Genomic DNA, 17,250 nt, shown 5'->3' with positions numbered 1-17,250 from the left:
AGCCTCGACTATGTATACAAAAAAAAAACAGGTACAGGAATAGGCCAATTTATCCATCATGGAGGTATCAACACATCAAACCCATTCTGATATGTGTACACGAGTACTTATTTTCCTAATCCATCAATCAACTGCATACAAAAGGGACATATGGATCAGTGTTTGGATCAGTATTGTCGTTAATCTTAACATATTTTATGCATCTTGCTCCTGCTCCATGGGTGATGAAATCACACATCTGACTCCGAAACTTAATAGGAAGCCAAGCTACATGGAGGGATGAATGCAGCAGTGTGCAGATGAGGTACATAAATAAATAACTCCATTAAATAAACATATGGCCAAGGGGGGTGAAATCTCCATCACTTTATGTGCACATTGTTATTGCAGTTAACTAACGTTCTTTACAACTCATTATGTATCCCTGACTGATTATGCCCAGCGTTGTGGCTTCCAGGCCTAGTACTTATATACCCAGCATGCCTTGGCTCAAGCATCTCGTCGGATTTGAAGCAATCGAGTGAAGAAAACGTTTATAAGGGGGGGGGGGGAGGAGGAGGTGGGGTTAGGGTGGAGTTGGGGGTGGGGTATTTGCAAGTCAGCAATGCAGATCAAGACCCACAAAGCAATGTACTGTACAGTCGGCTCAACATTTCGGACCTGCAGAAATGATTATAGGTATGAGCACTTGCCTTTGAGCTGTTCAGTCTGGGTTCGAATCTTGATCCAACTATGCAATGGGTCTTTCGCATGCAGGCTGATGCGTCCACCTGGAAGACATTAATCTGCGGAGGATTTGTCTGCCAGCACTGGTTGTTGATGGAAGTTGAATATACCACGGTGACTTTTGGCAAGAGTATGCGAGTTATTGATGATACTCACAACAAATTACAAATTCCTTCCCAAATTACCTTCAGTCGAACGTCAGGCTTGAACAGCTGGTTCGTGAAAGACTTGCACCAAAAACTTTCCCCGGCTGACCCCACAACATGGGAATCATTGGGGCAGTAGTAGTCGTAGTAGTGGTTGTAGTAGAGGTAGTAGTAGTCTGCTTAATACTCAATGCTCTGATCAATGACAAGGGCGGAAGGTGAAATCTTGTTCTCCAGACAAGCTTGTTAAGCAGCAAGCTGATCTTTCTTTCTTTTTTTTTGCGCCAGGCTTGTCGCAGCTATTTAGTGATGTTTCGCACTAGAAATCGCCTAAAGAGCCACATGATGAATGGGCGTTTTTTGGTGATAAAATTATGAAAACTAGCATCAATCATCAGCCACTTTTCCCTTATTTTCATATTCATCGGCACGCAACATCCACAATCGCATTTTCCTGTTAGCAAGTCTCGTGCAGTTTTACACTACAGCTCTCCATCAGAGCCAATCAGGTGCACACACCCTTGATGGTGGTGTGTGACACCAGCATCTCTCAGGTACAATTAGTCAAACTCCCTACATCCTCGTCTTATATACTTAGAGCTCAAAGGCTCCTTGGGTCCGTGATAATTGTGGTCATTATGCTGCCTTCCGTCAAAATAAATAAATAAAATTGCACAATTTTAAGATCCTGAATCTGCATCTGAGAAAGTGTTTGCAAGTTATTTGCGAGTCAGAGTGTGTGGTGTTCAACGTCACAGGGCAGGTACAAAATATGACCATTACGGGAACAAATTAGAGAGTTAATAGAACACCTTACCCCACGCAGTCTTGAGAAAAAAAAGGACATGAGCGGGGTCTGCGTGCAGCAAATTTGATGGGTCGAGATGATGTAAAACGCCGTAATATTTTGTTCAAGTATTGCTAAAAGAGAGGATTTGGAAAGTGTCAAAAAGACGATTTGTGTTCTGAACAGTGTTCAAGTATATCATTCAATTGAAATAAAATAAAACTTTTAAAGTTAGTCTAAAAAAAATTTCAGAGGTTTAATGCAGTTGATATGGCGTCTTTTACACCACCTTATTTAACACATTGCATTAGTTCTTCGTGCCTGTTTGTGTCCTTTATGTCCAGACAGTCCAGCCAGTTTGTGTCCAGACAGGCAGACAGACTAAAAAAAATTATCTCACTGTGTTTACGCATGTGCGATCAGGACAAACTCAGAGCCAAAGTACTGTGAAACTGCAAGTTCGTTTTTTGATTTATGTTCCGATTCGTGTTCAATGTAATATTGAATTGGAATTAAGTTGTTCCTCGATCATAAACTGACGTTTGTAGACAGACAGACAGAGTGAACCAATTGCTTAACCCCGCTTTTCGCTTCATGTGCGTGGGGTAAAAAAAAACAACCGAGTTATTTACATTGATAAGATCAATAATTCAGCATTCTGAAGACGGTGAAATACACTTGGGAGTGTTCAAAAATTTATAAGAACGAGACATTTGTAATAGTACAAGAAAAGGCCAACGGTTTATTTTTTTTCCAACATATATATGCATAATTTCACGCTGAAAAAAATGAACCACAGGCCATTTAACCCAACACGCCTGTGCTACATTGTTGGCTTATTTGGGAGTATCTCATTCCAATAACTTTTTGAACGCTCCTCATATGTACAAATTGCCATTTAACACATCATATAAAATAGGAAAGAGGAATACAGGATAACATATGCACACACGTCATCACTTCAGCCTTTACCAAAATCAACAAGAAAAAGAGCAATCAGAGATTGCAGACCCAAGCCAGGACTTCTTTTTAGTGGTGTATTTTTTTTTTATACGTTTCAGGGTAAATCCAATATGGCTGCCAAACCATGTGACCTATGGCATCATATATGTGACCCTTTTGCTCCTCATGGATAGGTGGTCAGATGTGTAAAGTTTCACCTCAATCTGTTCAGCCATTTTAGAGAAGATTTTTGAAGGTTTCTTTTTTTTAAAACAACATGGCTGCCGAAATGCGTGACCGATGACATCATCAAAAACATTTTTGTGTACCATTATATCCCTAGATGACCCTCAAAAATGCTCTTACTGATCGGATGTGACGTTCTACATATGCAATTATGCCGTCATTATGAAGGCACCTTTGACGTCATAAAAATCACACTCATTCCCCATGAGGAGTCCTTGCTATGTGTCAAGTTTCAATTTTTTCCTTGGTATGGTTTCAGAGATGCAGAGGTCCAATTTTTTTCTGTTTTTCCAACATGGCTGCCACACCACGTGAACTATGACATCATAATTATCCTCAAAACATTCTATCTGAGTAGTCGCACCAATGGTGAAAATTTCGTCTCAGTCCGACAAGCGGTTGCGGAGAAAAACACAAAAGTGCTATGCAGCCAAACAAACAAACAGACAAACAAGCAAACAAACGGACCCAAATGCAATGCCCTTTCCTTCGGGAGGGTAACAAGGGCTTGATAAGTCACTGGCTGTCCATGGAAATTGTGAAAAGCCTTCAGAGGTTTAACAAACGGAGAACCTGAAACACACAGTGAAACACACAGAAACACACAAACACACAACCTCGTTGTGGTGGACTTTGAATGGAACAACTTGTACACTAACTGGTTTTAAAGGGGAAACTTACAAACTCAGAGAAAAAGTACCAATTATGATTCACTTGGATCTCTCCTCTCCGTTATTTGTGTAAATGTCTTGTTTCTTCATCTTCTTCTCATCTTCATATTCTTTTTTTTCTTCGAATACTGTATTGAGAACAGGAAGAAATGTGGATGGCATTTTATATGACAGACAGTGAAGTGAATTATTAAATCACAAACCAACTATGTCGCAAAGAAAAACAACATCAGATTATAATCAGGGGGTCCTCTGCATAGTCCCTATGTTCTCTTGTCAGTGATTTATTTATAATATATTGGTGGTTTATTTATTGCATATTAATATTTCTGGTGATGTATTTATTTTATATTAATATTTTACTTTATTGATTGCTTTATTAGATGTTGATATTTGGATTGATTTATCACATATTAATATTTTTGGTGATTTATTTCACATTAATATTTTGATTTATTTCTTGCATATTAATATTTCGGTGATTTATTTATTGCCTATTAACATTTTACTTTATTGATTCATTTATTAGATTTTTTTTGTATACATTGTTGAGGCTCGTATGAGAGCTAACACACAGAGCGTACAACAAGGGGAGCAGGAGACAAGAGGGGTGGGAGAGGAAAGGACAAAACAGTGTGGAACAGAGACATGAGGAGATCTGTGAAAGGGAGAGGGATGGGGCAGGGAACACAGGGTGGATTGATTTATCACATATTAATACCTCTCGTGATTTATTTTCCATTAATATTTTAATTTATTTATTGCAAATTATTTCCGGTGATTTATCTCCATTATTATTTATATATTTATTCATTACGTATCAATATTTCCAGTGATTTATTTTCCATTAATATTTATTTATTTATTGCGTATTCATATTCCTGGTGATTTATTTATGGAAAATTAAGAATTTACTTTATTGATTGATTTATTAGATGTTAATATTTGGATTGATTTATCATATATTTACTAACACTAACACTGATTTATCACTAACATATCACAGAGATACTTTCTGTGATTTATTTCACATTAATATTTTGATTTATTTATTGAATATTACTATTTCTGGTGATGTATTTATGGTAAATTAATATTTTACTTTATTTGTTTGATTTATTACCTTTTAATATTTGGATCAATTCATTACATATTAATACATTCGATGATCTATTTTACATTGATACTTTGATTTATTTATTGAATATAAATATTTCAGTGATTTATTTATTGCATAACATTTTATTTTATTGCAATTGCAAATTAATATATATTAAATGCAAATTAATAGAAATATTAATATGCAATTGATTAATTTATGAGATGTTAATATTTATATAAATTTATCACACTATAATACTTATATTTATTTATGGGAAATTAATATTCTACATTATTGATTGATTTATTACGACTTAATATTGGATTGATTTATCACATAGTATTAATACTTCCGGTGATTTATTTCAAATGAATAATTTGATTTGTTTATTGAGTATTAATATTTCCGGTGACTTATTTTTGCGTACACACATTAATATTTCTGGTGATTAATTTGTTTCATAATCAATACTTTTGATTTATTGATTCATTTATTGCATAATTTTTTTTGATTGATTTAGTGCATATTAATATTTCCTTGCATATCTCCACAGAGATCAATTTCAAAACTAAAGTTTAGATGTCATAAACACGTATTTCGTGTAAAGCAGGACAAGCTGTAATAAAAGTGCAAAGCAATGGAAACTATACACAAAAAGGAAGAAAATAAATAACGGCCATATTTTCACTTTAAGCATCCTTTCCCTTTTCTTGCTGCTCACTTGTCTCACTACAAGCTGGAACTGTGTTTTTGTGAGCTGCCCAGAAAGATGGATGTTTAGGGAGCAGGGTAAGCTTATGAAAGCATCCTGTGGGGAGGGCAGGTGGAACAGGCCTGAGGTTAGCATGGCAGAAAAGAAAGAGATGAGTGGGTTGTGTTCCGCGAGCCAGACTCACAGGATGCGATCCACGAGGGAACTTGATTTCACATGTGATCAACAAAGCCTAACAAACAGAGGTAGACAGAAAACACAGACAGTTACGTATGAAAGAAGGCATCCTCTTGGTTGGCTGTTGTATTATGAACTTTCTTCCCTGCAAAAAGCTTAAAATGACAACCGTTCTTGGTGATTATGTTAATTGAGCCCCTTTTGGAGTTAGCGATGGAAAGAGTAAAGGGGAGAGAAGGCAAGAAATTAAAGGGGGAAGAATGCACACACATGTAGCCATCACACCGAGACCTGATAATGCGGTTGTCTCATCGACCATGGTTGCCATAGTTCCCGCCTCTGGCCGCCGGCTATGCTAGGGTGTGTGGCTGGTGGGCGGGCAGGAGCAATGATTGCTGCTTCATTGGGAATGAGAGGTAGGGGGTAGAAAGGCCGAGGCAGTGGATGCTGCGTCTGCGATGATGGATGTGCCGAGGCCTGGAAATCTGATTTGCAACTTCCTTGGAACTCTGTGCATCCTGGATCCTCTCTCTCTCTCTCTCTCTCTCTCTCTCTCTCTCTCTCTCTCTCTCTCTCTCTCTCTCTCTCTCTCTCTCTCTCTCTCTCTCTCTCTCTCTCTCTCTCTCTCTCTCTCTCTCTCTCTCTCTCTCTCTCTCTCTCTCTCTCTCTCTCTCTCTCTCTCTCTCTCTCTCTCTCTCTCTCTCTCTCTCTCTCTCTCTCTCTCTCTCTCTCTCTCTCTCTCTCTCTCTCTCTCTCTCTCTCTCTCTCTCTCTCTCTCTCTCTCTCTCTCTCTCTCTCTCTCTCTCTCTCTCTCTCTCTCTCTCTCTCTCTCTCTCTCTCTCTCTCTCTCTCTCTCTCTCTCTCTCTCTCTCTCTCTCTCTCTCTCTCTCTCTCTCTCTCTCTCTCTCTCTCTCTCTCTCTCTCTCTCTCTCTCTCTCTCTCTCTCTCTCTCTCTCTCTCTCTCTCTCTCTCTCTCTCTCTCTCTCTCTCTCTCTCTCTCTCTCTCTCTCTCTCTCTCTCTCTCTCTCTCTCTCTCTCTCTCTCTCTCTCTCTCTCTCTCTCTCTCTCTCTCTCTCTCTCTCTCTCTCTCTCTCTCTCTCTCTCTCTCTCTCTCTCTCTCTCTCTCTCTCTCTCTCTCTCTCTCTCTCTCTCTCTCTCTCTCTCTCTCTCTCTCTCTCTCTCTCTCTCTCTCTCTCTCTCTCTCTCTCTCTCTCTCTCTCTCTCTCTCTCTCTCTCTCTCTCTCTCTCTCTCTCTCTCTCTCTCTCTCTCTCTCTCTCTCTCTCTCTCTCTCTCTCTCTCTCTCTCTCTCTCTCTCTCTCTCTCCCCTCCTCCTCTCCCTCCCACCCTCAGATGCCCTCCCTCCCACTCCCCTTGCCTGATTCGATGACCTTCAGACACAACTAATGTTGTGGACCCACCGTTTGGAGAGTTTCTACATTGGATTGAAATGTCAAAATATCGATGATGATCTGGATGGGCATCGAATCAGGCAGACATTAAGTTGAAGGAATTATTTACATCTCTCTCTCTCCTCTCTCCTCTCTCCTCTCTCCTCTCTCCTCTCTCCTCTCTCCTCTCTCCTCTCTCCTCTCTCCTCTCTCTCAACCTCACCCACCTGAATAATTGAGCTGCAGCCCGGAGGCCTAGCACTCCTCGGATAATTTGATATGGCTCCTTGCTGCTCTTCACACTATGTTGACCCTATGTGCCTCCTACTGGCGTTTTGAAAAACATTTTTTGGAACCTCAACTCGACTCGTTCACCTTTTGAGATGTAATTTAAACTAGCACTCGTGGGATTTATTGAACTCGTTTGTGTTGCTTTGCTTTTCTGAATCTTTCGTTTGCATCCGAGCCCTTCGGCCTGGCACAAAGCGCCAGCGACCGATGTTAACTAAAATGTTTGATTTTTCCTTAAATCGTTGATTTCACATTTCCTCAAAGGCCGTTTTTACAACAATTTTAACTTAACAATCATCCTTACTTGATTTTTGAACAGTACTTCTAAGTTAGGCCAAATATTTCGATTTGTGTATTCTACTATGACATTTTTGCTTGTATGTAGCAAGTTTACCAATTAACACATTTCTCTTGAGTTGTGTTTTTGAAGTTCACTCTTCAAGTTTCATGAAGTGTACTCTTGAAATAAAGATTCAGATGAGTTTGGCAAAAAAATCCTTCACCCTTAACAAATGCAGTCCAGTTGTGATAGTTTATTACCTCCACCACCAAAGGTGAAGAAGGTTATGTTTTCACCCCTTTCTGTCTGTCGGTTTGTCTGTTTGTGTACATTATATCTCAAAAAGTTGTGGACGGATCCGGATGAAATTTTGTGGGCAGGTTCGGTGTGTAACAAGGACGAAATGATTAGATTTTGGTGAAGATCCGGATCCGACTACAAGAATTTTGAAAGTGATTCTTCACCACTGAGAGATAGGGCTAAAAACGAAATATAGCATGATATCTCAAAACGTGGACGGACTCGGACGAAACTTGGTGGACACGTTGGATGTGTCGCAAGGACGAATTGATTCCATTTTGGTGAAGATCTGGATCCGGATCTGGATACGATAATTATTTAATTTTCAAAGTGATTCTTCACCATTTAGAGATAAGGCCAAAAAGCATATAGTATTAGATAGCATGATATGTTCTTGTGGATCAGATATTACGTGGCGGAGGTATGTGCTCCACTGAGTGCCATTCTAGTTGCTAATTGAACTATTCATTAATTTACTTAAAAGACATTGAATTATGAATCATTTCAATAATGATTTGCAACTTCCTTGGCACTCTGCATCCTGGAGTCTCTCTCAACCTCACTCAACCTCCATACCTATAATAATATATGAATTATAATTCAACATTATTACATTATAATGCAGATGATGCGCGAAGGAACTTCAAGGAAACTGTGTGAAAACAGCACTACTATACAGGACAAACGTGACAATTGACTAATGCAAATGTAACGCATGAGATAACTACACCTGTAAATAAGAACGTGATGTAACAGGATCACGTGATGAGACGTCATCCTCTTTCGGGAAAACAGTGATGGTCACATCGACCCCTCACCTCACAAGATGGAAAACCTAAAGGCGTAAGGGGATTTCCTGTCCACCCATCAGGGAGTTTCTGGGCTCACCTACCGCTGCCACAGCCTTATTGCATTGCTCAGGAATAAAACTGGTCCCAAGGAGTTTCATCCCTTACGTGCTGGAACCCAATAATCATACTTTATCAGCACATCCCAGAAGCAATATCTAGATAAGAACATCTTCGGCCTTTCAACTCATTTTCAAATGTTTGTCCCTTTTTTAATAAGACACGTACCAGGGATGGCGAGCGAGTGAATTTTAAAGCCACTTGACGAATGCATTATTTTTCTGGATTTCTGGATGGCTATTTAACAATTTTCTTTGTAGAAACGGTTCCATCATTTTGAAGTTGGATAGAATCAAAAGAAAAATAATAAAGACAAACGTGCGTCGCAAACATGGTTGACTTGGCCCATTTGGGTCTCAATTTGTCCATAGAGCCTCGTGGGACCACTGTGGTGGTTTAGGCTATAGAAAAGGTCCAAAATTCAGCCATATGAAAAATAACCAACAAACCACATTTGACCATTCGACCCGTACAGGAATTCTGACGAGGTACAAGGCCAAATGGCCTACCTTTTAGCCCAGCACACACCATATAGTGCTTTACAATGTGGTCAGCTCCAGATTCAGCTACATCATGGTGTGATGTGTGCTGGGTACAGTAATAACCGATAACAGTAAAGATCATTAACGTTTACAAGTGAGAGCAGACAATAGGAAAGTCGGCTTAAGGCAGTTTACAAACGATTGCATGCTCCTGAATGGAATAACCGCCTTGCTTTCGGGTGTTCTTCTTTCGTATGCAGCACAAGGCTGTCATTAGCGTAATTGACTGGAGGTTCTGCTGTGCCACTAATGCAATGCCCCCTGTAGGTGAGGGCATGAATTTAGAATCTGTTCAAGGTGCCAGCGATAGCCGAGATTCAAACCCAGGCTAGACGGCACAGACGCGCTGCTTTCGGCCTGATTTGTTCTCAAGTGGGACCCAGAACCGGGTCAGCCAGAAGTGGCTGTGCTCTAGACATTGAGAGCCGTGTACCCGTGAACAACTGATAAACTCGCAGAAAGGATCCAAACACTTGGAATATGTCCTTCAATCCTGACAAATCTCACAGACTCACTTTGTTTCTCTGAAGAGACTGTTTGGTAAACCCTCCCATCTACTTCTTTAACAATCCTCCTGAAGAGGTTCAGTCGTCCACCTACAAGGTCTTCATCCTCAGTTTAATGGAATACTGCTTTCCCCTCTGGGCTGGCTCCCCTGCCTCACATCTTGCTCAGCTTGATGCCGTGGAGACCAAGGACTTCAAGATCATTGTAATCTCCCATGATGAAACTGAGTCTATGGGCCTATCACTTCACCATCGCAGATAGGTTGGTGGTCTCGCTGTCTTGTACCACATCCTTTCTGGTCTTTCATTCTTTGCCCTTTCCATACTCTGTCCCCATCATGTTTTTGCAGGGTGCACACGGTACACCAGCAATCCCTTCGTGTAAATCTCCCAAAATTCAGCATCACTTCTCACATCCACTCATTTGTTCATTTTGTCCTGCCTGTGGAATCAACTTCCACATTCTCTTCAATCTCACTCTTCCCTCCTCGTCTTCAGGACAGCTGTTCACCACCATCTCAGATCATCCCCCATCCAAAACCATGATCTTTTGTACTCCCATTATTAAATCCTGCACAAGCCCACCTTTTTTCCACGTTTCCAGTTTTTCCTCCCACTCCTGTGATTGAGAGTTTGTGGCTGTATCCATCTTGTTCACCCCCTGTGTCCTCCCCTTGCCCTCATTCTTTCCCACATCCATCATTGTTCTGGGTCTCCTATTTTGTTCCTCAACAGTCAAGTCTGCTGTTGGTCTGTACCCCATCCCTTCCTCCCTCTTTATGCTGTTCTTTACCGCCGTCATCAAAGGTGGACGGAGGTTATATTTTCGCAAGTCTGTGAGTCTGTTTGTTTGTGAATAAGATATCTCAAAAAGTTGCAGACGGATTTGGATGAAATTTGGTGGACATGTTGGGTGTGCGACAAGGACTAATTGATTTGATTTTGGTGAAGATCCGGATCCTAGAAGTTTTTAAAGTGATTTTTCACCATTGAGAGAGAGAGAGAGAGAGAGCCAAAAATGATATACATATAGCATGATATCTCAAAAAGTTGCGGACGGGTTATGACCAAACTTGGTGAATGAGTTGGTTCAGTGATGATTCGATTTTGGTTCAGGTTCTGATCCGGCCTATCGGTGGGACAACAAACCGTAAACTGCGTCAGCCTGGCGGAGGTACGTGCTCCACCGAGCGCTGTTCTACTTTTGTCATGTTACCTGCTGATCCGTTCGGTGTTCCCTGGCTCCTCTGCGAGCTTCGACGCCGAATACAAAGAAATGTGTTCCACTTGGGACAAGCACGTGCCCTTACAGGTTTAATATCCGGCCAATGATATCATTACATATTCTCAGTGCTTAATGGCTGCTCGCATAACACCGCATTTGTTGCAGAGGGAATTGTCCCGACATATATTTTTAAACGGCCTAAGTTTTTTTTTTTTTCCCAAGCGGGGAGATTATGTCCAGGACAAAGCTGACCAATAAGGCTCAGGCGTCCCGGGAGACGCGTCTTTTCATTACCCCCATCAGGCGCGCTTTCCCGTGCTTCTCGGTACGCCTTTTGAATTAAATATGCAGCCACGCCCACTGGACCGTTCTCTCAGTGGTCGTTGTTGCACTTGCAGCACGTGGGAATGGTTGCATCAATGTTCGGCGCACGCAAGTCCGATTCCATCGTTAACGCAGAATGGGGGGACCGGGGGGGGGCTGGTTGTGTCTTTTTTTTTTTTTCCCGTTCCACGATGTGCTTTAACGGTTTAACGACTGAAGTGAAAAATTGGTAAATTGTGGAGAGAAAATGCTAACCCGTGTGCTTTTTTTTGTACCCCCCCCGCCCCCCGCTCCATGACTGTGCGTTTGAAGCTTATTCCAAGATAAATATGGTTCATTAAATAAAAAATAAAAAAACTCCATGTTGTTTAAATACTTTTGGCCTTTTTTATTTTAAAAATTCTTATTCCGACTTCAATACTTAATATTTGATACAGGTAAACCGTGGGCTTATTATCAAGGTCGTTTGCGGACACATTAGTCTGGTTTTTAAAAAAAAATATGAATCCACTGGTGAGCCTTTCTGGGTAAAAACAAGAGTGAGATAGAGACCGAGACCGAGACCGAGACCACAAACACAGTATTGGTTTAAAAACATGTCAAAATCATGGGAACTATCTCAATGATCGTTGCCCGATCTATAGGTGATCATTAATTCCATGGTCTCATGTTGAAACCGAAAAATTAAATTGCTCGGTAGAAGGCTTCAAATTGTTCCAATGAAGATCAAGTGACAGTTCTTTAAAATTGTTCCAAAATCATTGAGATTGTTTTTCCATGGTTTGGTCATTGATTGATTTGTACATGCCCAGCCACGGACTTATCGATCAGCTCTTACAACAGTGTACAATGTACATATCTACATATAGCAAGAGGAGACAAACATGAAATATTTTTTACAGCCCCACTGGAGATAGCAAGAGTAAATTGAAGGAGTAACGAATGAATGAACACAAAGGGAGCATTGACTCAGGTGGGATTAAACGACTTGGATCACAAAATATAATGTTGAGTAATACACGTCTGTAAAGTGGAGTTTGGATGAACAAGACACGAAGGCGAAACAAGAGATGATGAAGACAGGATTCATGGATTAAATCAACGAGTCACCGATTCTGATTTTGATGCACCCATAACCCTGTTAGAGAGCGTGGTTCTGCCGAAGCATTTCTGGGATTAGGGTTATACTTGGCAGTTTTGCCACCACCACCCCCCCACACCCCCCAACAGTAGTAGGGGAAGGAATTTGGAATTTGTTTCTGGTGCTGGTGATAGCTCGCCCACTCTTCAAGAAGAACACCATGAGATCTTTAACGTCCACCAACTAATGCTGACAGATGGGTCGCCCAGTTTAACGTCCATCCAAGGGACGCACACACATTGATGAATCACCTTACCTGTGAAACACCAGGATGACAGTTTGTAGTGGGGTCCAGATTCGAACCCAGGCTAGACAGCTTACAGGTGAGTGTGCGTACTTGATTGGCTCTACAGCATCTGACAATCACCAGGCACAACTGATATTATTTTGTTAATGGCCCCAATTACTCCACACGTGGCTTACTGACTTCCTCTACTCTTGCAGCCAACGTGTGGCCCTCAATGGAATCCTTTCATGTCCTCTCTCCATGTCAAGGCTGGAGTGCCCCAAGGCATTGTTCTGGGCCGAGTCCTATTCCTGATCTTCATCAATGATCTCTCTGACTCTCTGGAAAATCCTCTTTATCTACTCACTGATGACTCCACCTTCTGTCGTGACATCCCTCATCCTTCAGACAGTGAGGCTGCAGCCTCTTCACTCTCTTAAGACCTTGAAAAAAAATCACAAGCTGGTGAAACACTTGGAATGTGTCTTTCAATCCTGATAAATCTAACATTCCCATTGTCTCTCTCTGAAAGGATCATCTGACAAACTCTCCCATCTACTTCTTAACAATCCTCTTGAGTAAATTTAGTCATTCAAATTCCTGGGTCTCACTATTAACCACGATTTTTATTGGGAAAACCACCTTTCAAAGTTGGCCTCAAACCCAGCTGCCGATTGGGCATCCTCCCCTCATCCAAAGTCCTTCCTTGGCACACCTGAGCTCCTATCAACCCACAAGGACTTCATCCGCAGCTTGAGGGAGTACTACTCTTCACTTTGGGATGGTGCCCCTACCTCACACCTTTCTCAGCTTGATGCCATGAAAACCAAAGCTTTCAAGATGATTGAAATGTCCCGCTATGATGCTGAGTCAATGGGTCTATCGCTTCGCCATTGCAGACAGATCGGTGGTCTCTCTGTCTTCTACCGCCTCCTTTCTGGTCTTTCACTCTTTGCCCTTTCCATGCTCTGTCCCCATCATGTGTTTGCAGGCCTGCTCACGGTGCACCATCAATCCCTTCTTTTGATACTCCCAAAATCCGACATCACTTCTCACATCCGCTCATTCATTCCTTTTGTCCTGCCTGCGGAACTAACTTCCACATTCACTTCAATCTTACTCTTCCCTCAAAGTCGCCACCATCTCAGATCATCCCCCATCCAAAACCATGATCTTTTGTACCCCCATTATTAAACATTCCACAAGCCCATCTCTTACCGGGTTTCCAATTTTTCCTTCCACTTCTGTGATTGAGAGTTTGCAGCTGTATCCATCTTGTTCACCCCCTGTGTCCTCCCCCTTGCCCTCATTCTTTCCACACATCCATAATTTCTCTGGGTCTCTTACTATTTTGACTCTCAACAGTTAAACCTGCTGTTTGTGTGTATCCCAAACCCTCCCCTCCCTCTCTTTTTCTGCCACCGAAGGTGGGCGGAGGTTATGTTTTCACCCATGTCTGTCCGTTTGTCTGTCTGTGACAGGATATCTCGTGTGTGTGTGTGTGTGTGTGTGTGTGTGTGTGTGTGTGTGTGTGTGTGTGTGTGTGTGTGTGTGTGTGTGTGTGTGTGTGTGTGTGTGTGTGTGTGTGTGTGTCCAGTTTGATTTTGTCTATAAATATTCCTCAGCTCATGGAAAAGTTTGGATGTATCACATGCAGGAGAAGGACATTATTATATGTAAATGTACTTTTATATGAATTACAAGGACATTGGGAGATGATGGAGCAATCAGTGTTACTGGAGATTTGAACCTGGGATTATACAGCCTCGTGAGCGATATGCTCAGATGGGAATAACAAACAGGTCAACTTGGGTTCTTAACCTTTAAGAATAATCCATAACTCTATGACGCTGTGTTTCAGCGATTGATTGGAAGTAATCAGCCTAAGCAAAGGAAGGGTTCACGGAACAGCATCCGAGATGGATGTGGTACACATTCCACGGAGTATTGGTGAAAGTGGGGCATTTAAGGAACCGCAAAGAGAACGGATGGGTTAGGATTGTGTAGCATCTGTTCATAAAAACAACGAGAGCGAAGTCGATGGCGCGCCATCGCAAGTCCCCACACTTCCCACCGAAAGCAAAGTTGAAAGATGGGAAAACGTTCCACCTGGAATGACCCAATATCAAATTTTGAGTTCAAGAGAAATCTGCTTTGACCCCTGTGACCCAAGTTCCCCACCTCCTGAGGCATGACTTGGAGGTCAAATAAATTTTTTTTTAAATCGTAATATATTTCATGCGTCCCCCAATGTTGATTGAATATACAAAGTTTCATTAAAATGTGCCTGTAGTCACATTTTGTGGAATTTGACCTTTTGACTCCAACCCAGGGATACAGGCGGCACCAAACATGATGCTGCTCTCGCACCTTCTTGCCAGATGGTGATCCGAACAACAAAGTTTGGTGAATTTCTTCACAACCGTTTAGGATGAGATCGCGTGATGGATGGACGGACGGACAGACAGACAGATGTAGCCTGATGACAATATCCCCTGTTTTTTTTAGATCCTCGTGGAGGATCTCGAAGTCTTACTCACATTGTTGTTCTTCATCTTCTTCTTGTGAACTTTTTGTTTCACAGCCTACAGTTTTCATCGAAACTTCCTGAAACTTGGCGTATATATGTAAAAATACCCTGCGCAGACAGTAACCATCTCCGATTTTGAAAATTCCTCCGAGAAAAAAAAGTTATGACGTCAAAATATCTCCGCTAATGGAAATCGCCTAAAAAATTATCTCCGAAACTAGGCAAGCTTTTTGAATTCTGTTTGCGGGAATCGAACAGGGCATTAGCAGAGATGAATTACCACACGTATATGATACATCACTATGACGTCATATCAATATCTATGACGTCATTCCTATTTTTTGACATTTTTTGTTTCACAACCCAGAGTTTTCATCGGATCTTCGTGAAACTTGCCATGTACTGTATATGCAGAAAGCCCACGCGCAGACAGTAACCATCTCCTAATTTGGAAATTCTTCATAGAAAAAAATTGACGTCATAATATCGCCGCAAATGGAAATCGCCTATACCATTATCTCTGAAACGAGGCAAGCTGTTTGAATTTTGTTTGCGGGAATCAAGCCGGGGATTAGCACAGATAATTTATCGCAAACCTGATACATCACAATGACGTCATATTCGTTTTTATGACGTCATCATTAAGAGGATGAGGATCTTAGCTCATTTGAGCTTGTTTTTTTTTTAAGCATGGAGATAAAAATAAAAACCAATGCAAGAAAACAATAACATGACAATACCCCGGTGCACACTGCGTGCGATACCTGTGCACCACACTTCAGTTGGTGACCAACCGCCCTTAATCATTCGATCCAATTCCATAGAACTGAAATTAATTTCCCACGACCTGCCTCGAGTCGAACATGTTCTCCTACAATCCTGACACCTGCTTCCCTCTCCTATAATATAAGCTGAACGTTCACCTGGATCCCTCTTGGTTCTCGTCTGCAGGAGAGACTCGCCGTGTATGTTGTCTCATTGCTGTCCCTCCAATCCTTCAACAGTGCTGCCCATAGTCACCTCATGCTTGCATGTCATACCCATCCCTGCTCTCATCTTCTTGAACTGACCCCCACCCCGAACCTTTCCTTCCTGCCACTCATTCACTCATGTAACATTTCTTTGTCTCCCTGTTCTCCTCTGATCCTCTCTGTCAGGCATGTCAGTCAACCTGCCGTGCAATCCTGTGAACCTGCTGCCCTCTGTCGTTTCGATCCTTCATGAGCCCAGACATCCATCTGTTCGGTACACAAAAACAAAATGCACATGAATGAAGGCACATTAAGAGTAATAGGCCACATAATATGAACATCACTTCGGAAAATGTACAAACAAACATCACTCGAGGCGGGACGACGTATTTGTGATACTCATTGGAAGGGCGGGGGGTGCTTCGAGATGCAGCGCCCCCTGCTGGCGTTATTTTTTATAACACCCCGTCGGAATCGAACGCACACTTGATAGTTCAGTGGAAATAATTGGAGATCACACCACCAAAGTGAGATGTACGTCCTCCCCGCACCGAATAAATGCGACGGCAACGCTAACACCTCGAAAGCAACGATCGTTCGAGCTACGTTTCAACCGTTTGTTTACGTCAGTCCTGACGGGGCTCGTCCCAGAAAAAAAAAAAAAAACTCAAAGTGATTGTGACGAAACAATTGGTGTCGCATCACCGAATACGATGTGTGTCACAACCTGTCTAAAATTTGTGTCATATACTCCTCAATAAGGATTTGGAGCTTGAGGAATGGAATTCGTCAGTAAACCTCCATCCTGGTAACTCAAAGAAAACAGGAGCATGAGGGTCTCCTCGATTATTGGATTTCAAGTTGGATTGAAGACCCCTTGAGGACATATTAAATAATAAAATATCCGTTTACCTTTCAAGTTCAGGCGCCGGCCCGATCCTCAAAAAAAGATCAGCCGTCCGCGCACGACGTCGTCAAGCAATAAATTGAATTGAGAGTCAAAACGTGCGATATATATATATATATATAGTTGTTTGATCACACTCGTCGAATATACCATGCGAAGGTATAAATTATAAAAAAAAAAAAAATTTCTGTGAGGATTTCT

The 17,250-nt window shown here is 41.6% G+C and overlaps 1 long non-coding RNA gene across 2 annotated transcripts; it reads right to left on the bottom strand.

The window, feature by feature from the left end:
• Positions 1–687: 687 nt before the first annotated feature.
• On the bottom strand, positions 688–17,247 carry LOC147013376 (uncharacterized). 2 transcript variants are annotated; one of them, XR_015051306.1, is made up of 3 exons: positions 17,055–17,247; positions 5,342–5,428; positions 688–3,646 (listed from the first exon to the last, which is right to left on the bottom strand). It is a non-coding gene; the product is annotated as an uncharacterized LOC147013376 (long non-coding RNA). The 2 variants fall into 2 exon arrangements; XR_015051307.1 differs by having other exon boundaries at positions 5,342–5,564; positions 17,055–17,112.
• Between the last annotated feature and the right edge of the window lie 3 nt (positions 17,248–17,250).

This window comes from Eptatretus burgeri, chromosome 14 (assembly GCF_056783735.1).
Source record: "Eptatretus burgeri isolate ZD-2024b chromosome 14, Ebu_testis_v1, whole genome shotgun sequence".
NCBI classification, from domain to species: domain Eukaryota; kingdom Metazoa; phylum Chordata; class Myxini; order Myxiniformes; family Myxinidae; genus Eptatretus; species Eptatretus burgeri.
The sequence above is the reverse complement of the archived record's forward strand: the minus strand, read 5'-3'. Positions and strand labels throughout refer to the sequence as shown.